At 51.1% G+C, this 25,598-nt stretch overlaps 1 long non-coding RNA gene across 1 annotated transcript; it reads left to right on the top strand.

Moving 5' to 3' along the window:
• The first annotated feature begins 472 nt into the window (after positions 1-472).
• On the top strand, positions 473-25,241 carry LOC309856541. Its single transcript, XR_014307267.1, has 4 exons — positions 473-830; positions 9,975-10,100; positions 22,013-22,219; positions 25,091-25,241. It is a non-coding gene; the product is annotated as an uncharacterized lncRNA (long non-coding RNA).
• The last annotated feature ends 357 nt before the right edge of the window (positions 25,242-25,598 follow it).

The following is a 25,598-nucleotide window of genomic DNA, read 5'->3' as shown; positions in this document are numbered from 1 at the left end:
CACGCGCTGCAAGACCCCCGCACTCCCGCTTTGCCCCGCAATTCTGCCCCGGGCCAGTGCAGCCACCCTAACGCCCCAAATCCCAAGCTCGCCTCCGTTTTCCAGGCCTCTCCCGGGTCCAGCCGGTCTTCTTTCCAACTGCCAAGTGGACGCCTAGACCACTTGCCTGAAACGTCCGAGGCCTTTGCGTTACCAGGCGTCCTCTGCTGCAAGGAAACCGCGCCGCCCCCCCCCCGCCCCTTTCCCGCTGTGGTTTTATACCATTCCGGAAGGTGTCTTTGAGGCTGTGAATGAAAACTCAGGTTTGGGATTAAGGGCTTCATTTCCAACCCACTGCGTGATTTGAGGCAAATTTCTTAACCTCAGTTTCCTTATCTGCAAAATGGGAGAAATGGTGCCCATATTAATGCGTGGCTCTGAGGTTTAAAGAAGCTAGACGTCTTAGAGAAACTACCTGGCACACAATCCTGGTGGTTAGCATTATTATTACCATCTGGCCACAAAGTGCGGCGGCACTGAAAGAGGGGTGGCCTCCTTCCGACCAGGAGCTAACCCATACGGAGTCCAAGACCACAGCTCCCAAATCGGGCTGAGCGCAGGCCACCAGCTAGGCCTGAAGGGAGGACAGAAGAGACGAGGGGCAGCAGAGGGAGCGAATCACTCAGCCTTCCGCCTTTGCAAATGAATAGGGCTCTGTCTGCGGCTTCCGCCATTCCTGGGCCAGGTCTGCGACGCCTAAGGCTTCAACCTGGCGCGGCGGTAAATTTCGCCTGAAGGCAGCGCCTCCTAAGGGGCGGGGACGTCTCCTCGGAGGAAAGAAAGCAAACTGGGTAAGAAAATGGAGTTGCCTCTAGGAAGAGGAATCGGGGAGAGAAAACATTCAGGGCCGCTGGCAGTCCACTGGCAGAAAGAAATCGGACGCAAGGCGGGGCGGGGGGGGGGAGGCTCCCCAGAAATTGGGCCACCGTGGGAGCCGCGAGACAGACTTCCCATCTGGGAAGGGCTGCCTACGGGTAATTGGGTTTGCTCGAGTTGCCTCTATAATTAATAAGTGATTTGACTTGGAGATTGGAAATAGTCGTTGAAAGGAAGCCGCGGGCGTAGGGGTGCGAGGCCCGCGAGCCTCCCTCCGAAATCCAATGACCGCGGAGGAGGACGGTTTAAGGAACACGAGGAATGTGATAATATTGGCATCTAACCTTCTAGTGTTTGAGTAATTCGTTGCTTAGCTACTTTGGATAGGCCATTATTTTGCAAACTGGAAACATTTGCAAGTGGTGATATTTTGCTCCTGCCTGACGCAGGGGCTGCAAACCTACCCCGGCTCTGCTGAACTCTTCGAAATATATATGCATAAATTGTTCCTAATGAGACCATCTGTTTTTTATGGCCCCTCTGGAAGCAGGAGGAACCCGAAGACTGCTCTGTCTTGCAGAAATCTGTAGCCAGGCAGGCCCGGCAAATAAATAGGGAAGATTAGAAGGGTATACATGATTTAACAATATGCAGAAAGGGGGTTCGGTGGTCGAAATGTATACTCGGGTTCCCAGGGGTGCGGAGCACATAGGGTGACTGCGAGCTGACTGGAGCCTGCGGCTTCCAGCCGGCAGATCTCCTAGAAGGCCCAGGAACTGTGCGGGTTTTCAGTGCACGCACGGACCTCGTTTGTGCATTCCTGGAACGTCACCAGAGCCACCACGGGAAACCGCGAAACAGCGGCCCGCTGGCGGAGACCCAGGATACTTACCTGGAGGGAGGTACCCCTCCCCCCCCGCCCCGCCCTGCGGGCGTCGCCCACTGGCCTGGGCCTTCCCCTCCTCCCCTGCGGAGCCTGGGGCTCCCAACCGGAGAACGCGCCTCTCCACCCTACCCCGGGGCCAAGGCCAGGCGCTCACCCTCGGCCTATCCCAGAGGCTGAGCTTTCTGCCCGACGCGCGTCTGGCAGGCCCAGCGGCGCGACCGGAGCCTGCACCAAGGGTGGCAGGGCAAACACTTTTCACATTACCCGGTGGCTGTTAATTGGGCAGTGCAAAAGACGCCGAGCCTACCCCTTTGTGGCGGGGGGGAGGGGGGTCAAGAGTGGGCAGTGGGGGCTGCTTAATAATAGAGGGGCTGCCCTGGGGAGCCTCAGATATCGGTAACCCCCATGATTAATTCATAACTCTCCACTGCGCCTGGCACCGTCTCGGGTCTTTAATCGGTTCTGAATGTCAGCGAGGCTTCCCCGACAGGCTGAGCGCAGCCTTTTGAATGTGTTGAAAGTCGCTGCGCGCACACCAGGAGACAAAGTTGCCATCTGCTCCGGGGACCACGGCAACTGGGCGCTGGGAGGGGCCTTCCCGCGGCTCCGGCTGCCCCGGGCGGCCTCCTCCTCCCGGCTGGCCCCAGTCCTGCCCCGGAGCCAACACTGGCCCCGCGCAACATCCCCCCGCGCCCCCCCCCACGCCGCCTCCCAGGGCGCGCGTCTGGTGGAAACCCCGGCTTGCGCAGGGGTAGAGCGCAGGGTGGAGACGCGCTTGGAGCCTCGCGGTCACCCAGACCCAGGCCTATGCTAATGAGATTATGAACCGGGGTTGTCCGTGTGCGCGGACATGGTGGGGCCGGGGGGTGCAGATAAAGTGTGGAAACCAGAATGAGTTAGGGGAGACGGGGAAAGCCCTTGGAGAACAAAGCTCCGGACCGTCGGCCTCTAAAGAGTCGCCGAAGTGACCTGCACAGGCTCGTGCGCAGGCGGAAGTGGGGGGGGTCGGGGGGGGTCGGGAGAGAGGCTGGGCCTAAAGCGCCCTCGCGGGTCTGGAGAACGCGGAGAGGGCACGGAGGGCAAGGGTGGGGGGTCGGAACCCGCTGCTCAGTGTTTAGCCCTTGAGCTAGTATTTAAGGAAATGGATCTCAGGAAGGGGAGGAGGCACACCGCGCTGCGGAGAGGTAGGCGGGAGAACCCCGGCCCCCTCACCCCCCACCCCAATCCCCAGCCAGCAAAGGGTGTGCAGTGACCCACCTCCCCGCTCGGGACCAGAAGGGGGGGACGGTGCCGTCTGGCCGCCGCGGGCCTGTGGCCTGTGCTTCCGCACTCCCCAGCTCTGCGCGTCGCCTGTCCCCGAGCGCCTCGCCTCCCAACTGTAATTCCACACTCCCGCGAGCGCTGGGGCTGCGGAATCGTTTGAGAGAGTTGGAACTGCTTCAGATGAGCACGCCGGGAGGTGAGACCGGGTAGGAAATAGTTGAAACTTTGAGTTGTGAGCCGTCGCCTCTAACCAGCCACTCAACATACACATAATTTCCCCCTCCCCCTTTCCAGCCGCCACCTCCCCCACCCTGTCGATTCTTCAAGGTTTGCAGCCCAGTCCTGTCATATGGTTTTGTTTCTGTGCTGCTGCTTTTTTTCAGACGCGAAAATTGGACACGTGGAGAATTAGCCCGGCCGGAGAAGCGGAGAAGCGCTGGGTGCAGACTCAAACAATGGTTTCCAGCAGCGAAGCTAAAGGCAGCACCTTCCCACTTCACCCCCAGTGGCAGCAGCCTCCGCGGGCGGTGGGAATACCCCATGATTGCCCACCCCTCCCTCAGAGCCTAAGAAAGGTCCAGCGTGGCTTGTCCCCTTCAGGAGACACACAACCCTAGGCGCCCTTTGGACCAGCATGCTGGCTCAGAGCATTGTCCTTAGGGTCTTTGGGGACTTGTAAATAGCCTATTTTCCCCTGGGAAGGTGTGGTAGGAAAGACACCACCTCAGATATTCATGTGTAAGGACCCAACCAGGCTCCACACTATGGTTTGGCAATTCTGCCCTTCCTAGGCTGCTTGGAGCATCCCCACCACCCCCCACCACCCCCACCCCCGTAGCCCGCCATAGAATGAGCCAGTCTCCAGGTCGCTGGGCCTCAAGAGCAGCTTCCTTTGGCCATTGTCTTCTCCAGAGGCCCCATCCTCCACTGCATTCTCAACCTTGGCCCCCACCTTCTGTGAGCCACCACCCTCCCTCCGCTGGACTGGCAGCAGCCACAGCTACGTGTGCCCCTCGCCAGGGCACACACACCCCACACAGAAGCTCTCTGCCTCCCAGAGCTGGTTTCCTCTTACAGGCTCCTGTCAGAGTCGCTGGGGCTATGGCAAGCCTGCTAGTGGCTCCCTGTATAACCTGGGGTCTCCCCGCAGCCCAGGTGGCAAGCTGTGAATCTGCCTTCTCTTCCCTTCCTGCAAAGGTCAAGCCATCTCCTCTCACCTGGCCACAGTTCCCTTCTGGCCTGCCGAGCAGACACACTGAAACTTGGTTGTGGGGATGGGGTGGGTGCCGTGCATGGGAGAGGTCACCCCCCCGCAAGCCAGAGGGCAGGGACCAGGGGATGTGAGATTCAGAAGGGGGAACACTGCAGCAAACCCCCAGGAAGCCTTATTCAGGAATTGCAGCAGGAGACTGAAGAAAGGGAGAGAAACCCAGGCCCAGGCTGTTGGGCCTTGGCTCCTGAAGAGTAGGCCTTTCTCCCCCAGGGGCTGCCCTAGGGACCCGTGTGTGCACTGTGTCCTGTTCAGAGGGCCGGAGCACCTCCTTGGGTCAGGTTGTGTGCAGGAGTCCAAAGCTAACAAACAGGATAGGACTTAAAATTCAGAGGCGGGCTGCGCCCCACATACAAAAGAGAGACCCCAGAGAGGCCTTTCTTCCAGGCCAGCTCCAGAGAGGCTCCTGAGTTCTGTAAGGAGCTCAAAGACTACATCTCGATATGGAGAAAAATGAGAGGAAACGCCATTAAATTTGCTTCCTCCAAAAAGCACTACCCCCAGTTTTCTCTGAACTGTACCTAAGAAGTCAGGAGAGAGAACTCGTTAACTTTTGTTTGGTTTAACATTGCCAGCTTCAAGTCAACCGTGGGCCCCCCGAAGGTTTTGTAAAATATTTAATCTAGCTCAGACAATTTCCTGCAGTCCCTAACCGGACCACCCCATTTACTGAAAAGCTGCCAGAATGCAGGCTTGACTGCAGGCGGGTGACCACAGGCCTTACAGCGGCCTGGCCCGCAGGGTACCCTGCCCTCAGGAGCCTGGAGGAGGCCCGACTAGAATCTGGAGAGACCTGGATCCGGGTCATCCGGGAGGTCCAACGCGGTAAGGAAGCAGACCAGGAAATGAAGTTAAAGAGGCTTGCTTGCTGTGTGACCTGCGGGCCCCTTGCCCTCCCTGAAGTCTGTGCAATGGGTCTGCAGATGTCTCCCCTTTGCTGGGGTGCTGTGTATTTGGATGAGCAGCACTACAGGACCGGGGTGGGTGGCCCAAAGTGTGCGCCCCAGCGCCCTCTACTCCCAGCCGTTCCCCGTTTTCCTCCAAAGCATCTCACTAGGGAACCTAGCCAGCGGGAGAGGGATGCTTCGACTGCGCTGAGCCTCAGCCCCTTCCAAACGTGAGGCTCACGGGGAGAACTCCTGCTCTGCCCAGTTTCCATTCCCGCTTCCAGAATAACGAGCCGAAAACATGTGTACTGTAAATAAGCCTGTCTAAATAAAGCACTCGGGTAAAGGCTGCCGAGAAAACACTCGGCATCGCTCTGTGCTCAGAGCGTGAGTCAGCTTCCCAGCTCCCGGGGAACAATGGGGACCTTGCCAAGGGTCCCCTTCTGTCAATCCCCGAAGGCCCCCAGGCCCGTGTAGGTGGCAGAGACGCCGGCCCGTGGGGACCTGGGGCCTGGAGATTCGGGAGGGGGAAGGGGAGCTCCCGACGGCGCGAGGTTGGGGTCCAGCGTCAGCGCCGCCAGGAATCCGTCTACCCGCGGCTGCCGCGGAAGGGTCGAGGGTTAAGCAAATACGGGGCAGAAGAGCCAGTCTGGGGTGCAGTGGGGCTGCGGCCCTCGCGCAGCAGACATCAGGGAGAAGGCGACGCTGGGGGCGCTCGCTACGGAGTCTCCCGGAGGGAAGGCGCCCCCTCCTCGTTCCCGAGCCAGGCGTTCGCCCGCTTGGCTGGCCGCCTCTCTTCCTCCGCAGCCTCCCCAGCCTCGGCGGAAACGAACGCAGCCGCCGCCGGGGTCACCTCACTCCTTCTGCAGTCCCCATAGGCCCCTACGCGTACACCAGCCGCCCCACACACGTGTGCTGGGCACTGAAGGAGGCCCGGCTCGCGGTGCGCGCCAAGGCCAAGAGAAACGGCGTCCCTTTGAGGGAGGGCCGTGGTGGGACTCGTGGCGGCCTCCGCGCTCTGTCCTCTGTCCTCCGGGCTTCCGCACGGAGTTGCGCACTCCCCCCCACACCAGAAGGGTTCCGACTGGGGCGGTGGCCTCTGCTCCGGCGTGGGCCGGTGGTTTCCCCAGGCCCGGTGACCTTGAGGGTCAGCGATCCACCCCGCAGGCCCGCGGTTTCCGGAGTCGCGCGGCCAGCCCTTCCTCCCAGCCTCTGGGGCCAAGGCCGCTCAGCCTAGTCGCGCTCAGCCGGCCGGCTCCCGACCCGGGGCGGGGGCGCGGGGGTGAAAGCACTGAGGGCCTCACCCACGTCCTGCGGACACGCGCCCCGCCGGGGCCGCCGTGGGCGCTCCAGCAGCCTGAAATTGCCAAATCGTCCCTGGGCAATGTTGGAGGCGAGGCTTGGGAAGAGGGCGACGAAAACAAGTGAAACGGGAGGGGCGGGGTGGGGTGACGGCTCATAAATCACCCAGCCCCACCCTCGGGCCTCACCGCAGAGGCGCCCCAGCCCCGCGGGGGATGGAGGGTCACTGGGCCACTCCTGGCGGACCTCTGAGCTCTCCCAGAGCCAGTGCCCCACCCTGAGCTCAGGCCGCGCTAGGACCAGCTCGCGGCTGGGATCGTAAACCATCCGCCCGATTCGGCGGGAAGCCGCCCTTGGACGCAGCGCGCATCCGCCCAAGGGGAAGTTTATTTATAGCTTGTAAACGTAAAGGAAACCAGACCGCGCTGGCTCGCCGCGCTCCGGCTCCTACGCTCCCCACCTGCCCACCAGGGAGGGCGCGGCGGGAGGCGGAGGGGGTGCCTCACATCTCTCCCAGCCCTGATCCGCTCCCGGGGGAGAACAGGGCAGGATACTAAGAGGCTGGCAAGCCTTAAATTTCTCTCGGGGTGCCTATCAATGCCGTGAAAGCCAGAGAGGGAGGAGGAGAAGGTCCAGGCACCGGCGTGCTGAGGGTAGGGACGGCTGAGCTGTCCCAGTTGGCGAGCTCCAGCCGGCAGACCCGGCAGTGCGGCGCGGGATTCCGCAGCTCCCGCTCCGGGCCAGGGGAAGTCCTGGAGAGCCCGGGATGGGGGCGCTCCAGGAGCCTCTCCCGGGAAGGCGGGATGCATCCCCTGTTCCTCCCGAGCACGTGTCCTCAGCAGAGACGGCAAGCGCTGCGCGCCTGGGGCTTCGATCCGCGGGGGACAACGGCTGAGAGCGCCCCTCCCCACTCCCACCGTCGCCGCTTCTTCTGGGGAGCTCGAGGCCCTGGGGTGCGCTCGGGGCAGGCCCGGGGATACAGAGAAAAGGAAAAGTGCCGGGGAGAAGACAAGGGAGAGAAAACATTAAAAAGCCCAGCCCTAAATAGACGAGCAGCACCCCCCCGCCCTCGGCCGCAGCGGCCTCTCCCAGTCCCCGCGGAGCGCACCCACCCCCGGCCTCGGCCGGGGAGGCGGGGGTGGGTGGGGGGAAGAATTCGTGTGTCTGTGTGTGCGTGCGCGCGCGCGCGCGCCGGGCGGGCAGTTGCGAAACGGGCTCTTGGCTGCAGCGCGGCATAATGGAGGTGGCTGGAACAATGCGCGCTTTGTGCGCGCGGGGAGTTGTTTTCCACCCGCCTCGCCCCCCTCGCTCGGGCCGTATGGCACTTTAATCCCCGCCACGGCTCGGCACAAATGCACTTGTGTCCTGTGGGTCACCGAGGGCTGTGCGGCTGGAACCGACCCCCTCCATCCGCAGACCCCACCGCCGGCTGCCCCATCTCCCTTCCTGAGTACCCACTACCTCCACAATTCCCGGCGTAGCCGGGTCAGCCGGCTTGGAAGCTTCCGGGCCCGCGGGCCACTTTTCTTTTCCGTGGAGACGGCGCGCTCCACCCCCACCCCCTTCCTTCGCGAGCTCACACAAACACACACTCGGGCCGACTGCAGGCCCCACACCCGCCACCCTCCCTCTCCTCGCCTCCATCCCGCCCCCGCCCCGTGCTCCGGACTCCTGCGAACAATAGTAAATGTCAACAGATTCCGCGCGGCGAGTGTCTGACTCGGCCGAGATAAGGGTGCGCGGTTGGCCCCGCGCTCCGCGCCGCCGCGGGGGGAGCCCGCCCTGACCCCGGCAGGAAAAGAGCCGGCTGTGACGAAAGCCATGCCCGGGTTGGGGGCGGATAGGAGGGGAGGCCACCAGTCCCAGCTGGGTGGGGGAGTGTCGCCGGGAGACCAGGCCCTGCCCCGCCCCCACCCTGCAGAACCGGGTGCTAATCGGGGGTCGACGGGCACTGGGAAAGCGGCCCGGTGAACGAGGCACTCGGGCCTGCTTTCAGCTCACAATTCCAGAACCCCGCGGACGCCGGAAAAACGCCGATCCGGGTCAGGACACAGGCAGTTTGGGCCCTACTGGGAGCCCGCACCCGAAAGACGCGAAAGATTCGACCGCCTGTCTCCGGAAACTAATTAAAATACATTTTTTAAGCGCGCACGCACTTTCGCAGGTCGTCCTCGGTCGTCCGCAGCCCACCACCCAACCGAGTTAAAATTCGCAAATTGATTCTCACGCGTTGGTATTAATGGGTTGTTCCTCTTAAATTGTTGCCAACTTTGTTAATGGATTATTATTTAAATGATTTCTTTTTTATAAAGTACGTGTTGTTTTATAGATGCGTATTTACTTAAAGAAATCAACTGCATCTATTAACATATTAAAGAGAGAATAAAGCATCGGGGCCGGTGTAATGTACTGTTCAGCCTTACTTTGGGTGCTCGCGAAGATAGGAAAATCTTATTTGTTTAATAATAAGTCACTCATGAATATGCAAATGACACCGGTGCAGTACCTCACTTCTGTCACTATTAATGAGTTGCAAATTAATGTGACAACAAAAGGAAAATCTATTTAGTGGAGGAACTCGGGTTCCTACCTGGGGAGATCACAAGCCGGCCTGGAACCTGGGTCTCCGGGAAAGACTGGAGGGGGCATGGACGCTTCCCCACCCAGTCTCTTCCTGGAGTCTCCACTATTGTCTGGTCTCAGGGACATGCTTTGTCAGGAGCCCCTTAAAATTCCTGCCCCAGGCCCGAGGACGAAAGGCTGCTCCAGGGTAATTAAGGCCAAGTGTGATTAATGGAAATCAGCCCACAGTTTGAAGTAAACCAGTTGGTGGAGCAGATTTTGGAGGGGGAGCCCCCCCCCACTGCCACCCCCTACCCCCAGGCTTCAAGATTCCCCAAAGCCCTTTTGGCCTCTGTTGCTTTGGGCAGTTAGGACTCTAAGTACCGAATCAGGCGTCGCAGGCCTGACCACAGGTCTTAAGACAGCACCCCGTGTGCTTGCATTTTACGAGGTGACTCTGCTGATGGGGAGTTTAAGAGCAGATCAGCTCATTTTCCTGCCGACCTACTTCCAAGAGGTTACAGACTGCAATCTGGTTGCGTTCCATTTGAGCTTCGGCTTCTTCCTGGCCCGCACATCAGAGCCTGTTTTTATTTCATTGACGGATGCTGGAGAGAATGCTTCTAATCCAGTTAAGTTTGGAAACGTCTCTGAGTGAAAATAAGCGCGAAGCTGCCCAGAGCTGTAGGCGACTAGTTCAGGTGCCTGGGTAGTATTTCAAGAAGACTTTTGACTAAGGGAACCTTCTAGGGAGATGCAAATATCCTGTATCTCTCCTGATGGATGGTTACACGGTTATATACAAATGTAAAAATTCATCAGGCTGTACACTCGGGATTTGTGCCCTTTACTGTGTGGAAGTTATATCTTGTTTTGGTTATCTATTACCGTGTAAAGCCACCTTCAAGCTTAGTGGTGTAAACAATAATCATCATTTATTTTGCCCAAGAATCTGCGATCTGGGCAGGGCTCGGCAGAGACAGCTCACCTCCAAACCATGCTGTGTCAGCCCGGGCGGCTCGACTGGAACTCGAGGATCCGTTTTCAAGATGGCTCACACACATACTTTTGGCAAGTAGGTGCTGGCTTTGCCTCTTCTCCAAGTGGGCCTCTCCAAAGATCACTTGGGCCTCCTTGCAGCATGGTGGCTGGTGGCCAAGAGCGAGCACCCAAGAGAGGGGGGAAGTGGAAGTTGCCAGTTGCTTAAGACCGGAGCCTGGAAGCTAGTAGTGTTCATTCTGCCATATTCTATTGGTCCAGCAACCTCAGAGCCCAGATTCCCGGTGCGGAGGGGGGGGGGGGCGATGGGCCCTCCCTCCCTCCTAGCTTTCCATGGGGAGGTGAGTCAAAGAATCTTGGAGCTCTCTTTTAAAAGTGACAGAGGGGGCTCAGTGGGTTAAACCTCTGCCTTCAGCTCAGGACATGATCTCAGGGTCCTGGGATCGAGCTGCACATGGAGCCCCATATTGGGCTCTCTGCTCGGCGGGGAGCCTGATTCCCCTCTCTCTGCCTGTCTCTCTGCCTACTTGTGATCTCTCTCTCTCTGTGTGTCAAATAAATAAAATCTTTCTTTAAAAAAGGTGACACAGACTCGTTTTAAATGAAAATGGAACATGTGCCTTCCTGTCTGGCTTCGTGGCTCACTCCACCTGTCCCTTCTTCAGCCTCTCCTCCCACCTTTCAGCTGTCAACAGGAATTCCTTGACATCCCAGTAAGCTTGTGTGCATGAGTACGGAAAAGACCACTTACACTGAGATTTTTAGTTGCTATTAATCTGTGAGTGTTCCAGACTTTAAAATCTAGACAGTCACAAGTCTCTAACTTCCGCTTATTAACCTTGTTTTTATTTTTTAAAAAATGAAAGCAATCATTTTCAGATCAGACATGTTGACTAAACCAGATGAAATAGTCTATTTTCAGACTACATGTTCTTAAACTGGTCCATTCATATAGCTTTAGCTGATTTTTCCTAATTATTTTATTTTATTTTATTTTATTTTATTTTTTTAAAGTAATCTCTAGGGGCGCCTGGGTGGCTCAGTGGGTTAAGCCTCTGCCTTGGACTCAGGTCGTGATCTCAGGGTCCTGGGATGGAGTCCCGCATCGGGCTTTCTGCTCAGCAGGGAGCCTGCTTCCCCCTCTCTCTCTGCCTGCCTCTCTGCCTCCTTGTGGTCTCTGTCAAATAAATAAATAAAATCTTTTTTAAAAATAAAAATTAAAAAAATAAAGTAATCTCTACACCCGACGTGGGGTTCGAACTGACGACCCTGAAATCAAGGGTCACACGTTCCACCGACTGAGCCAGCCAGGTGCCGCTGGTAAATATTTTAGACTACAACATACATATATACACATATATATATATGCATATGTTTATTTCGTTTTTTAATCTTCTTTTCAAGCATTCAAGGGAACGCTTGAATGGACAAACTTATGACCCTAATAAGCAAAACTTCCCCAAGGACTCAAACATTTGTAAATCAAATCAATTAAATTTGTAAATATAGTGAAGCTTCAGTTGTCTTAGACAATTGCCACTCTGCTTTCCAAGTCAAATCTTAATTCCTTTTACCGGAAACCTGCAAGATTAAAGTCTGTTCTACAATTTCAAGTCGGAAGCCTCAGGCTCGGCTGTGAGATTCTTTACTAACCCCTAAGTTTTCACAAACATTCCACATTAAATGGTATACGCAGATTGTTCTGGAACATACCAACCACCTATCACTGAAGTATGTTTGATTGATTTCATCTTCTCCCTTTTCGAGTCTCAACCTTCCGGAGATTAAGAGGAGCGCCCCCCCCCCTTGAGGAACGTGTTTGGCCATCTCCAGGGAGTTGAGGTTACTCGAAGTCAGGGACAAATTTAAGGGTTTGGAATAATCAGGAGATTACTGGCTATTCTTTGATTGGAATGTTGGAGACTGAGCGGGGTGAGTGGGGTTGTCCGAACCTACTGGGACGTGACCCTTTGTCTTTCACTCTGCTATTTTACAACTCTAGAAGGCACAGATACCTAATAGCTCTGTGAATACTTCTGGCCTACAAACTAGCAAACAAACTATTATCTGGGAGAGGGACAACCCCCAACCCCAATCCCAAAAGGCAGTTTTGCATTCACTTGCAAATTTATTTCAATATTCCCTACTATAAATGTTTCTATTCCTGGAATTCTCCTCTGAATGGGTTGGAGCAGCTCACCCATTCTTTCATTTAATTAATGGGTTAAATAAAATCTTTAACACGTATTCATTTTACGTGTTATGAGAGTCATGCTTCGGCCTTCTTTTGAGAATCTCCCTTTGACGTCAGTCAACAGTTCCTCACACTGTATAGATGCTATTTGTTGCCAGCTAGAAACTGGAGGCCACAGGACACAGGATATGGGCCCTACAGATCTCCTGGGAGAATTTGCTTATACCCCAGACAGACCCCAACAGAGCCCTTTTTAATCCTGTTTATAGTTGCTATGACAACTGAAGCTCCAGGACCATACCCTTCAGGTGGAATTATTTTCTTAACCTCGGGTTCCAAGTTCAAGGCAAATGCCAGGCTGCTTCTTTTCTAACCACCGAGCTCTCTGCATTCTGTCATCTGATTGGAGGAGAGGGAAATATGTGGTCACCACGTTGCCTCACCACTTGATTGGATCCAATTAACTTACTTACCATCTGTGCTGGTTTTTTAAATATGTCCACAAATTCTTTGCTTCTCCTCCCTTCAAAAGGTGGAACCTGATTTTTCCCTTCCCGTAGTTGTAGGCAGTACTCAGTGACTCACTTCTAATGGATAGAATGTGACTGTAGGTGACATCCATGCGTAGAATGCACAAGGTGTTGTGTCTTCTTCCTTGCTCCCTGGGGGAAGCCAGCTGCCCTGTCCTGCACACATTCAAGCATCCCTGTGGGACGAGCCAAGCGACAATGAACTGAACCTCCTGCCAACAGCCTTGGGAATGAGCCATCTCAGAAGAAGGTCTCGGGCCCCAGCAGAGCGCTCAGACGAGGGCAGCCCCAACCAACATCTTTTTCTTTAAGATTTATTTATTTATTTGAGAGAGGGAGGGATACAGAGAGTGCATGTGTGCACCCACAAGCAGGGGGGAGGGACAGAAGCAGAGAGATGGAGAGAGAGATTCTCCAGTGGACTCCCCTGCTGAGCATGGGGCTCCATCCCAGGACCCTGAGGTCACTACCTGAGCCAAAATCAAGAGTCAGACATTTAACCAACTGAGCCACCCAGGCGTCCTCCTCTCCACTCCCTCAACCAACATCTTGACCCCAACCTCATGAGAGTTCCTGAGCTACAACCATTCAGCTAAGTGGCTCCAGAATTCCTGACCCATGGAAACACTGGGATAATAAAAGTTTGTTGTTTTAAGCCACCAAATTGCAGGGCGGCTTGTTAGGCAGCAGTAGATAACTAATACATGAGTCAGTCTTGCATTCTGACTTAGCTCTAAACCATTCTAATGACATGAAAGCATTTCTCTTTTGCCTAGATTGGGTGAATGTGCCTCTTATTAACCTCAGAGGAAAACACCCGCCCCTTGCTCTCAACCTTGAGAACCATTACCTAAATGCGGTGAGGAAAGCAACTGCATCACATTGCGGGGGGTCAGAGCGAAGGGTGAACTAAATATATAACAAAATAATGTTTCCGGCAAGAACAGGGGATGATAAACTAGCAGAAGAAATAAAACAGTATTAAAGAATTCTTTGATCGCTCTGCAGTTGATAGTCAGATCTTTGTAAGAATTCATTACCATTTCAACTTACTGAGAGGAGCCGTGCTTGGAGACAGTCAGAATGAAACAAAACACACGTTCACAGCCTACTGGAAGCCACCAGAAGCGAGAAGAGCAAAACCTGGATGACTAAGTTCTAGAGGAGCGAATCTCCTGTAGGTATGCCCCAAAGTGGGACTTAAAGATTCAAGAACATTTCTACGTGCATGGTATTTTTCAACGACCAAAATGATAAAACATTTGAAGGGTGACCTAAATGACTCAGGTTGCTTCCTGTCACAGGGACAGGGACTTGGTAGTGTCACCAAGACTCTCCTTCTCAAAAAGAGTGGGTAAACCTTCACATATTCAAATTGCTTTTGTTTACATTTTTTTTCCTAATGACTTTATTTATTCATTTGAGAGAGTGAGCGAGGGAGTGAGAGAGCATGAGCAGGGGGAGGAGGGGCAGAGGGAGAGAGAGAAACACACTCCCGGCCAAGCAGGGAACCCCCATGGGGGGCCCAAACCCGGGACTCCGGGACCATGACCTGAGCCAAAGGCAGACGTTTAACTGACCAAGCCCACCCAGGAGCCCCTCAGATTGCTTTGTTCCACTCCTTTCTGTGAGCTTACAGGGGAAGAGGGATGCTGTGTGTGTGTGTGTGTGTGGTGTGTGTGTGTGTGTGTGTGTGTATTTCATACTTCCACTCAAGGATTTGAGTAAATTTGTAAAACAAAAACACAAACAAAAAACAAAAAAGTAACACACCAATACAAAAGTATAGTCAAGAACAGAATCTGGAATATCGAAGAATAGAAGGATGACACAATATAATGACACAGAATGGGGCACCTGGGTGGCTCAGTGGGTTAAGCCTCTGCCTTCAGCTCAGGTCACGATCTCAGGGTCCTGAGATCGAGCCCCGAATCAGGCTCTCTGCTCAGCGGGGAGCCTGCTTCCCCCTCTCTCTGCCTCTCTGCCTACCTGTGATCTCTGTCTGTCAAATAAATAAATAAAATAAAATCTTTAAAAAAAAAAAAAAAGACCACAGGAGGAGTAACTTCTTGTAGCAATTTATCAGCCTTCAGTATCCATTCATTTGAACAATATGTATCTCACAGCTACTATAAGCTAGACGGCAAGGACACACAAAAAAATTTAAGACGGGGCCCATGGGTAGAGATGCTCTCAATCTGGAAAAGGGAAGCAGAGACACAAAATGTAGTGATATGCAATAAAGATTTGCAGACATTGCAACAAGTCTGTAGGTTAACTCACAAGTTTGTAGGTCATGGGGTATAAACGCAACCTGAATTGTGTACCCATGTTCATCAAAAGTTGGGGTTCGCCGCAGTGCTATTGGTAATGGCTTAAACTGGAAACAAACCAAATGCCCATCAACAGCAGAATAGAGAAAGAAACCCGTGTCTTCCCATCATGGAATACTATACAGCGGAGAAGATAAGCAATCCAAAATCACACGAAGCAGTAGGAAGGATGTCATCACCATGACATTGAGCGGGAGAAGCCAGGCATGGAGAGGCACACACTGTAGGATTCCGCATGTGTGAAGTTTAAAACTCGCCTTGGCAGTTATAGGTCAGGATAATAGTTCCCCTCTGGGAGGAGGGCATAGTAACCAGGAGGAGACATAAGGGGCGCCTCCGAAAGATCGGGAAGGTTCTGTCCCTTGTCACCCACACACCAGTGTGACAAGTCTTTTTGGCTTATGACAATCCATTGAGTGATACACTTAGGGTACATGCGCTTTTCTGTGTGTGGGCTATCTGTCAATAAAATGTGCATGGAAAAAATCCACCCTTCCATAGAGTGGGTGGGCGGATGAGGGAGAGAAGCAGTTCATTCATCTCAGGGTAGGGAGCTTAAGAAAAGCTTCCTGGAGGAGGTGATGCCGGCCTTGCTGGTCTTCACAAAGATGTCCGGGTTAGCCTTGGGGATGAATGTGGGAAGGTGTTCCCAGAGGCTGGATGTGGAAAAGCAAACCCAGAGAGGCTGGAACCAGCCTGAGCACTGGGGAGCTATCGGGGAAGGGTTGCGAGGAGAGAGGACATGACCGAAAACTGGAAGAACCTTCTCTGTGGTCCAGGTCGGGGAGGGGGGGCGACAGGGGCCTGACCCCCTGGGTTCTGGGCATGGAGAGGAGGAGAAAGCACTAAGGGAGAGCAAGAGCTGCCGTAGAAGAAAAATGAGAAAGAACATCAGAAAGTGAGAAGAATGAAAAACGGGTATTTTTAAAGCTTCCGGTAAAACACATTTAAAAATACAGTCTGTTCAGCTGTCTATAAAAGCAACTTCACTGAATTCTTAAGAAGGACAGAATCCGTCATCAAAGGGATGCCCCGATTTCTCTCTGAAATAGGGCTTCTTAACTTGGGATCTGCAGCTAGAATTCGGGGGACTTGTGAACTTGGATGGGAAATCTTTTTATTGTTCTTTTTATTCCTCTCTAAATGAAAGTTAGCACTTCCTTTGGCCGTGCCTGTGGGTAACGATTATAACTATATTAGTAGTATCTATGACTCGGTCACCAATCAAAATCAGAGACACTTTCATATCACATTATAGCTGACACCAATATCTCAATATATTGATTACACTCATCGCTAATTTGAAATTATGGTATTTGTTAGGCCCGCTGCTAGATCTTGTTATTTAATTCCTAATTAAAGAGGCACATCAATTAGTGTTCTGGTTATCTTTGCTATGTAACAAATTGCCTCCAAATTTAGTGGCTGAAAACAGCAACAATCATTTCTTTTGCTCTTGAACCAGCCATGTGGGCAGGGCTCGGTGGACAGTCTTGTCTCTCCATTCCAGGCAATGTCAGGGGCCTCAGATGGAATGATCCAGATGACTGGGACTCCTTGGGCATTTGTCTGTGCCTCTAAGCAGTATACCAGCATCTCCACGTGCTCTGTCCAAGCGAGTTCTCTCTCTATCACAGCAGCCTCTGGGACGGGGGCTTTATACATGGTGGCTCACAGCTCCAAAAAGAGTGCTCTAGGGGTGCCTGGGGGGCTCAGTGGGTTAAGTGTCTGACTTCAGCTCATGATCTCAGAGTTCTGGGATCAAGTCCCTTGTCAGCTCTCTGGGGGGAGTCTGCTTCTCCCTCTGCCCCCACCCCCCCCCCAAAAAAAGTATTCCAGAGAATAAGGAAGAAGCTGCCAGGCTTTTTCTGACCCAACCTTAGAATTTCCAGAATGTTGAGTGAGCAAAATGGGCAAAAGGGGTCACAAGATACACACGTCCAGTTATAAAATAAGTCAGGAAGATATAATCTACAGCATGGCAATAGTAGTTAATAATACCAATACTGTATTACGTATTTGGAAGTTACTAAGAAAGTAAATCTTAAAAGTTCTCATCACAAGAAAAAAATTTTTTAAGAGATTTTATTTATTTATTTGACAGAGAAAGACATAGTGAGAGAGGGAACACAAGCAGGGGGAGTGCGAGAGGGAGAAGCAGGCTTCCCGCTGAGCAAAGAAAGAGCCAGATGCAGGGCTCAAACCCAGGACACCAGGATCACGACCTGAGCTAAAGGCAGATGCTTAAAGACTGAGCCACCCAGGTGCCCCCAACAAAAAACAATTTTGTAACTATACAAAATGTCACAAGGTGTTATGTAGACTTACAGCAGTTTCACAATACATACAAGTATGACAGCTTTGTGTTGTACATCTGAAATGAATACGATGGTATTGTCAATTGCACTTCAATTAAAAAAAAATTTCCAAAAAGTCCCTTGTTCCATGTTCTATTGCTCGGGCAAATCTCTTTCTGGTCAGCCCAGTTACAGGCTCTCAGTGAGGGACACGTCAAAGACTCTGTACAGGGTCGCAATGACTCTATCACAGATTTGTGGGGTTTTGGTGTTCTTTGTTTTTTTTTTTTTTTTTAAGATTTATGTATTCATTTGGCAGAGAGATAATGCAAGTGGGGGAAGGGAGAGAGGGGGAGGATATCCAAGCAGACTTGTGCAGAGCACAGAGCGTGACACGGGGCTCTATCTTACGAGCCATGAGATCAGGACTGGAGCCAAAACCAAGAATTGGATGCTTCACCAGCTGAGCCAGCCAGGCGCTCCGTGTTCCCCTTTATTGTACTCACTAGAAGCCAGCTACCAAGTCTAGCCCACAGACAAGGAAAAGAGAATTTGGCTCTACTTTTTTTTTTTTCCTTAAAGATTTTCTTTATCTGAAAGAGAGAGAATGAGTGAGAGAGAGAGCATGAGTACGGGGAGGGGGAGAAGCAGTCTCCCTACTGAGCCAGAAACCCAATGCGGGACTCGATCCCAGGACCCTGGGATCATGACCTGAGCCGAAGGCAGACACTTAACTAACTGAGCCACCCAGGCACCCCTTGGCTCTACCTCTTGAAGGGGGAGATGTTAAAGAATAATTTGTAGACGTATTTTATAAGCCATCACAATTATCTACCTGGACAGAAAAGCATGTAGTATTAATATGATGGATGAGTTGAGACCATTTTGCCTCTTCAACCATCACATCCCAAAGCTCTCTTATTCAAACTCCCCACAAATCTTTGACATTGGTGATTTCACCTGCGCTGTACTACACCCAACCCCCAATGCAGCTTTCCTTACCCGCTGAGTACTTGGAGACCCTACACCTTCTGTGTGGAAATTTTATCCAAAGTTACAAGTACTTATTGTCCAACCATTAGGCTCTTTTTTTCGGTGTGCATTTATGGTCCCTACAATTGACCCACGGACTGTTGCTTTTTTTTAAAAGAGTATTTATTTATTTATTTGACATAGAGATCACATGCAGACAGAGGCAGGCAGGGAGAGGGGGAAGCAGGCTCCCTGCTGAACAGAGGGCCTGATGCGGAACTTGATCCCAGGACCCTGAGATCATGACCTGAGCTGAAGGCAGAGGCTTAACCCACTGAGCCACCCAGGTGCCCTGCCCCAACTGTTGCTTTTGAAAGCAAGCTTTAGTGGCCTTATTCAGGGACTCCTGGGTGGCTCAGTCTGTAGGGCATGCGACTCTTGATCTCAGGGTCATGACTTCAAGTCCCATGTTGAGTGTAGAGCCTACTCAAAAAACAAACAAACAAAAGTATAGAGACCACAGTTTGGACACTAGGATTTCTAAAGGGGCACAGAATGCCCAGAGTCAAGGCTGTGTAAGACTAAGTTCTCATCCATGGCACATAAATGGAGACGTTGGAGATGACTTCTGGGAGATAGATATCTTACAGGAGGCAGGTGTTACTCGTGTCTTTCTTTCCCCTGTTGTCTGGACTGTGAATATGATGATGATGGCCAGCACTCTGGCAGCTTCAAGGAACTATGAGGTAAAACCGATGTGTGGAGAGAGAGCCAAAAGTTGGTATGGCAATACAGCACTGCTTACCTCTATACGTCCTTGATGTTGAAAGAGATTTAAACTTCTATCTTGTTAAAAAAAAAAACGAAAAACAAAAAAACAAAAAACCTTCTATCTTATTTAAGCCACTCTTATTTTATTCACGTGCTGGTGTTGTTCACGCTTTTGGTTTGCGCCCTCAAACCCAAAGCTAGTCTTACTGTTAAAGTGTTGATTAAATACATCCTAGAACAATGAGATACCATGTCAACCGTCAAAAATATTGAGAAAGAGGTATATTCATTCATACTGGAATGTGTTTGCCACATATTGTTTTAAAAGCTGCTTATAAAGCACATTAAAAAAATTAAAAAAAAAAAACAGATGCTCAGAAAAAGAAAGTTGAAAGCATGATCACGCAAACCTTGCCTTCCCCCACCCTCATGGGCCTACAGTTCATCTGTATAATAAAAAATTTAAAATTTTTAAATTAAAAGAATTTTTTAAACTCCCGCTGTACACTGGATTCACTTATTTATTTATCAGGAAATTAACCAAGACCCCAGGCTCACGGGCCTCACTGCACTGTTTCTCTGGGGAACATTCGAGGCAGAGGCCCTTGAAGTGATCTCCTTTGCCCCTACACAGAGGGTGAATCATCCAGACCCAGCACGAATCTGGAAATTTTTTTGCCGTATTTTTGTGTGAGTGAAAAAAGCCTGCAGGCCATACCCTGGAGTTTGCAAACTGGGGAGCTTGGGGCCAAACCAGGATGTTTTTATTTGGGTTACACAGCGTTCTCGTCAATGTCATGAACGACTGTGAGAGCCCACACAAAAGCCCGGATCACTGACTTCTCTTCTGAGAAGTCCGAAGACATAGCAACGGTCAGTGGCACCGGCTCCTTTCCCCGGGGTCCTGCTCAGCCCACGGGTCACCCCAGGACAGGCCCGCACAAGCAACCGGGCCCTCGTGCAGGTTGCTTTGTGAGACATTACAGCCCTTCACAGCCATTTCCGTGAGGTTCCTTGCTTTCCATGCATTCAGGGATTTCCCACCTGCAAAGATTTGGAGGTGTGTGAGGCAGAGGAAGCGTGATGGCTTTAAAAAATGCCTCCAAGTTCTTTGACACTCTTCCCACAGAGGATGGAACCTAAGCCATCTCTTTCTTTTTTTTAAGATTTTATTTATTGGGGCGCCTGGGTGGCTCAGTGGGTTAAGCCTCTGCCTTCAGCTCAGGTCATGATCTCAGGGTCCTGGGATCGAGCCCCACGTCAGGCTCTCTGTTCAGCGGGGAGCCTGCTTCCCTCTCTCTCTCCACCTACCTCTCTGCCTACTTGTGATCTCACTCTCTGTGTCTAGTAAATAAATAAAATCTTAAAAAATATATATTTATTTGTCAGAAAGAGAGCGCAAGTGAGTGGGAGCAGCAGGCAGAGGGACAAGCAGACTCCCTGCTGAGCAAGGAGCCCGATGTGGGACTCAATCCCAGGACCCTGTGATCACGACTTGAACGGAAGGCAGATGCTCAACCGACTGAGCCATCCAGACACCCCCTCTATTTCACATTTGGAAGCACTACCAAACTGTTTTCCAAAATGGCCACATCCTTTTATGTTCCCATTAGTGGCGCACAGGGTTCTAATTTCTCCATATCCTTGTTAACACTTGTTACTTTTGATTACAGCCATACTAGTGGGGGCGAGGTGGTAGCTCACTGTGGTTTTGATTTGCATCTTCACGATGACTAATGAGGTTGAACATGTTTTCTTGTAGTTATTGGCCATTTACATATCTTCTTTGCAAAAATGTCTATTCAAATCCCTTGTTTTTTTAAAAGGTTGGGTTTTTTTAAAGATTATATTTATTTATTTGACAGAGAGACACAGTAAGAGAGGGAACACAAAGAGGGGGAGTGGGAGAGAGAGAAGCAGACTCCCCACTGAGCAGGGAGCCGGATACGGGGCTCCATCCCAGGACCCTGGGATCGTGATCTGAGCCAAAGGCAGATGCTTAATGACTGAGCCACTCAGGTGCCCCAAAAGTTTTTATTTATTTAAGTGAGTTCTCTACCCAACATGAGACTTGAACTCACAACCCCAAGATCAAGAGTCACACACCCCTCCAACTGAGCAAGCCAGGTGCCCCACCTTTACCCATTTTTCAATTGGGAAATTTAATTTGTCTTTTTATTATTGAGTTGTAAGAGTTCTTTATATATTCTGGATAGAAGTCCCTTATCAGATGTATGATTTGTGAATATTTTCTTGCAGCATACGGATTGTCTTTTCACTCTCTCGATGGTATCATTTGCAGCACCAGAGTTTTTCATTTTGAAAAAGCTCAATTTATTTTTTCATTGGTTGCTCATGCTTTTGATGTCACATCTGAAAAATCATTGCCTTACCAAGATTGGCTCCTGATTTTTTCTTGAAGTTTTAGAGTTTTGGTTCTCACATTAGGTCATTGCTCCACTTTGAGTTAATTTTGAGGTACGGTGTGAGGTAGGGGTCCAGCTTCATCCTTTGCACATGGATTCAGTTTTCCCAGCATCGTTTGTTAAAAAGAATATCCTCTCCCCCACTGAATAGTCCTGGCAACCTTGCCAAAAGTCGGCTAACTATTTATGTGAGGGTTGATTTCTGGGGCTTTCTATTCTATACTATTTCATTGTTCCATATGTTCTTATGCCAGTATAAGCCATAACATTTGGGGTGACTGTCATTTTTTTCAACTAGTCCTTGATTAATAGTATGTGGGCTGCTTCCAATCTTTTGCATTTACAAAAACTGCTACAGGGACACCAGGCATCCTAAAATCTTGAAAAATCAAAACAAAACAAAACAAAAAAAAAACCTGCTTCAAAGTATAACTTTCTGGATATATCTTCTCATATATTTTCCAGTAATATCTTTGGGATGAGTTCCTAGAAGTGTGATTGCCGGACCAAAGGGTAAAAGCATGTATAAATTCGCTTGCTGTTGACAAATTTCCCCGTATAATGGCTGGACCATTTTGTATTCCAACCATCAACGTACGAAAAGTCCTATTTCCACACCACCTCACCCACAAAGAGCACTGTCAAGCTTTTGGGCTCACGTCCATGTGACAGGTAAGAAGGGGCAACGTAGTAATTCACCTTCTTCTTCTTATTAGCAAGACTGAACATCTTTTCGTATGTTTAAAGCCCATCTGCATTAATTTCTATGGCCCTTCTGGTTACATCGTGTGCATTTTTCTATCACGCTGTTGACCTTTCTCTATACTACTTCCAAAAGAAGGAGCTAACGTGCTAAAGAAGGACAACAGGCACCTCCACAGAGAATTACAATAAAATGTAATAAGATGGGGTGACTTTTATGCATCTGTCACAAGTGGAACAGGGGCCAGCAGGGAGGGAGAATGGGTAGAAGGAACAGAATGAGGGGCACCTGGCTGGCCCGGTCAGTAGGGCATGAGACTTTTGAACTTGGGATCAGGAGTTTGAGCCCCATGTTGGGTGTAGAGCTCACTTATGAAAAAACTTTAAGGGGCGCCTGGGTGGCTCAGTGGGTTAAGCCTCTGCCTTCAGCTCAGGTCCTGATCTCAGGGTCCTGGGATCGAGCCCCGCATCAGGCTCTCTGCTCAGCCAGGAGCCTACTTCCCTCTCTCTCTGCCTGCCTCTGTCTACTTGTGATCTCTGTCTCTGTCAAATAAATAAAATCTTAAAAAAAATACAATATTAGAAGAAATCAAGTGGAAGATGGGGAAAGAGAAAGGCAGCGAAAGGAAGGAGTGACAGGAACCTTCCTGCTTCTTTCATTGGAGAACTGAAATCCAGGGGTGTAATCCAGCCACCTCATCCTTTTACCCTGAAGCCTTTGGGTGGGAGCATTAGTAGCACTTGGACAGACCTTGCAAATCCAGTGGAGTTGGGCGGTGGGCAGAGGCAGAGGCAAAAGTTAAGCTTTGGGACAATTCCCTAGCCTCACGGTTGCCTCCAAAATGTGTTCGGGGTCGTGCTCCTGCCTGCCAGCAAGATTAATCTGCAGAGAAAAGCCATGCATATAAGAGATCATGGCAAACTCTTAGGATTTTCCTTCTGGGACTGTAGACGAAGGATATGCCCAAAGACCAGAAACGGTTTACTTCTGTTATTTTAAGCACTGCATGGGTTTTAGTCAAAAGAAACTTCTGCTTCCGAAGTTCATATCCTGATCATGCTTGCTTGCTAGCTTTCTCCTTTCCTTCCTTCCTTCCTTCCTTCCTTCCTTCCTTCCTTCCTCTCTTTCTTTCTTTCTCTCTTCTCCCTCCCTCTCTTCTTTTTCTCCTCCCTTTCCTTCCCCTCCTTACCCCTCCTCCCCCATCTGGTAACCAATTCCCTCCCTCTACCGCCCCCCTAGGTGACAACTATCCCGAATTAGGTATGTATCACTCCTCTTCTTGTTTTTATATCTTTACTAACTAGTCAGAAGCCCATTAAGACTATAACGGGATTGTGCCTGTCTGCAATGTTACATAAATGTGTCATGCCATGCGCATTCTTCTGTAAATTACCTTCTATTTTGATCAGTTACGTCTGTGACATGCATCTGTGTTGGTTGCCGTAGCCGGCGTCTACTATCTAGCTGTCTGACTGTAAGCCAATTTATTTATCCACTCGTCTGCTCAAACACCCCGTCCCCGGAGAGGCCTTCCCTGGCCTGCCCATGCATCTAGAGCCTGCCTTTTTATTCTTTTTCCTTTTCTTCCTCTAATATAAGCCTGCGGAGAAAAAAACACCAGCCTCCGGAAGCAGATCTGGGCCCTGCTAACCCTGGCCCCAGTCCTTTCTCATAGCATGTGGGACAGAGGGAAAGTGTGTTCCTTTAGGTCAGCCAAGAAGCAGATGCAAGGTGGAACAGGACAGGAAAGCGCGTCTTGGGGGATGAAGCAGGAAAATGTGAGGGGAGGAGAGGTGGGACACTTGCAGAGGCGGGGGCGGGGATGGGGGGTGACTATGGATGGGGTGCGGTTCCAGTTCAACCAGAACTTGGGTCGTAAGAGCAGGTGCCCATTGGAGGAGCCCCACGTCTTGCCAGAATGAGTCTGCCACAGCACAGCTGCTGTGCTCAGTCCTTGGATGGGAAGAGCCCACAGGAAGTGTGGCCTTGGCCTGAACTGCTTGGGGCAGTTGGGGACTGTGCCCTCAGAGGCAGGTGTGAGCAGAGTGGTTTCGTGGAGGGCCCACAGCCCTGACCAGGGGCTCCATTCTGGCGGCCTGGGTGGAGCCCTGGAGGCCCAATCTATCCTCAGAAATCTGTTGGTGCAAACCAGGGGGCCCTGGGCAGGGGGGTGTTAGGAACTGAATATGCGTGTCCCCTGATCCCTGCCCAAATTCACCTGTTGAAACCCTACCCCTGATGTGAAGGTTCTAGGTGGTAGAACAGGTCCTAGGTGGAGGCCACAGGACTGGAGGACTACTTTTCCACCATGCGAGGACATGGTAGGAAAACAGCTCTCGGGGGTGCCTGGGTGACTCAGTCAGTGAAGCCTCTGCCTTTGGCTCCAGTCATGACCCCTCAGGGTCCTGGGATGGAGTCCAATGTTGGAGGTGGCTCCCTGCTGAGGGGGGGGGGTCCGCTTCTCCCTCTCCTTCTGCCCCTCCCCTGCTCATGCTCGCTCTCTCTCTCACTCAAAAAAATAAAATATTAAAAAAAGAAATCTCCGTTGGTGAGGAGCTACCACTCTAGTATCCTCTGTTATTACAGCAGCCTAATGAATTAAGACGGGGGGGGGGGTGACTTCACCATAAGAAGGAGAGACATCCCCCTCCGCCAAATCCAGACCCACATCCAACCCCCCAAACTCTGAACCTGGGCTTCAGGAGGGGCCTTGATGGAGAGGAACATGAAACCTCTTGGGCCTTCTGGTTTTGGCAGTATCCTAATACCTTTTAGAAAAAAGAAGAAGAGTGACAAGGTAATAAATGTTTTAACCTGCCTTTCTCTCATCTTTCCCTCAGGAAACCACTTTGAGAGGCGTTGAAAAAAGGCTGAGATGAAAATTACAATTTTTTTCCTTTTTTCCCTTTAACTTACTATTTTGAAAAATTTCAAATCCATAGAAAAGTTGAAAGAACAGCTTAATATACGCTTTACCTCGATTCACAATTAGTAATATTTTGCCATGCTTTTGTTATCTCTGTGTGTGTGTGTGTGTGTGTGTGTGTGTGTGTGTGTGTACTCTTTGCTGAACCATTTGCAAGTAAATTCCGGATGTCATGAAAATTCACCTCTAAACACCCGAGCGTACGTCGCCCCAGAAGAACATTGTCTTACATAACCGCAATGCCGTCATCACTAAGAAAATTTATGTTTACTCAATAATACCCTCTAATTTATAGCCTTTCTTTCAATTTCCCATTTAACTCTATAGTGAGAAAAATCACACTGGGGGTTGCCTGGGGTGAGGGGATCATTGAAAGCAAAGGGGCAGCAGGAAACTTTATGTAAATTATACCTCATTAAGAT

The sequence above is a fragment of the Mustela nivalis genome (genome assembly GCF_964662115.1).
Source record: "Mustela nivalis genome assembly, chromosome: X".
In the NCBI taxonomy this organism is placed as follows: domain Eukaryota; kingdom Metazoa; phylum Chordata; class Mammalia; order Carnivora; family Mustelidae; genus Mustela; species Mustela nivalis.
The sequence above is the reverse complement of the archived record's forward strand: the minus strand, read 5'-3'. Positions and strand labels throughout refer to the sequence as shown.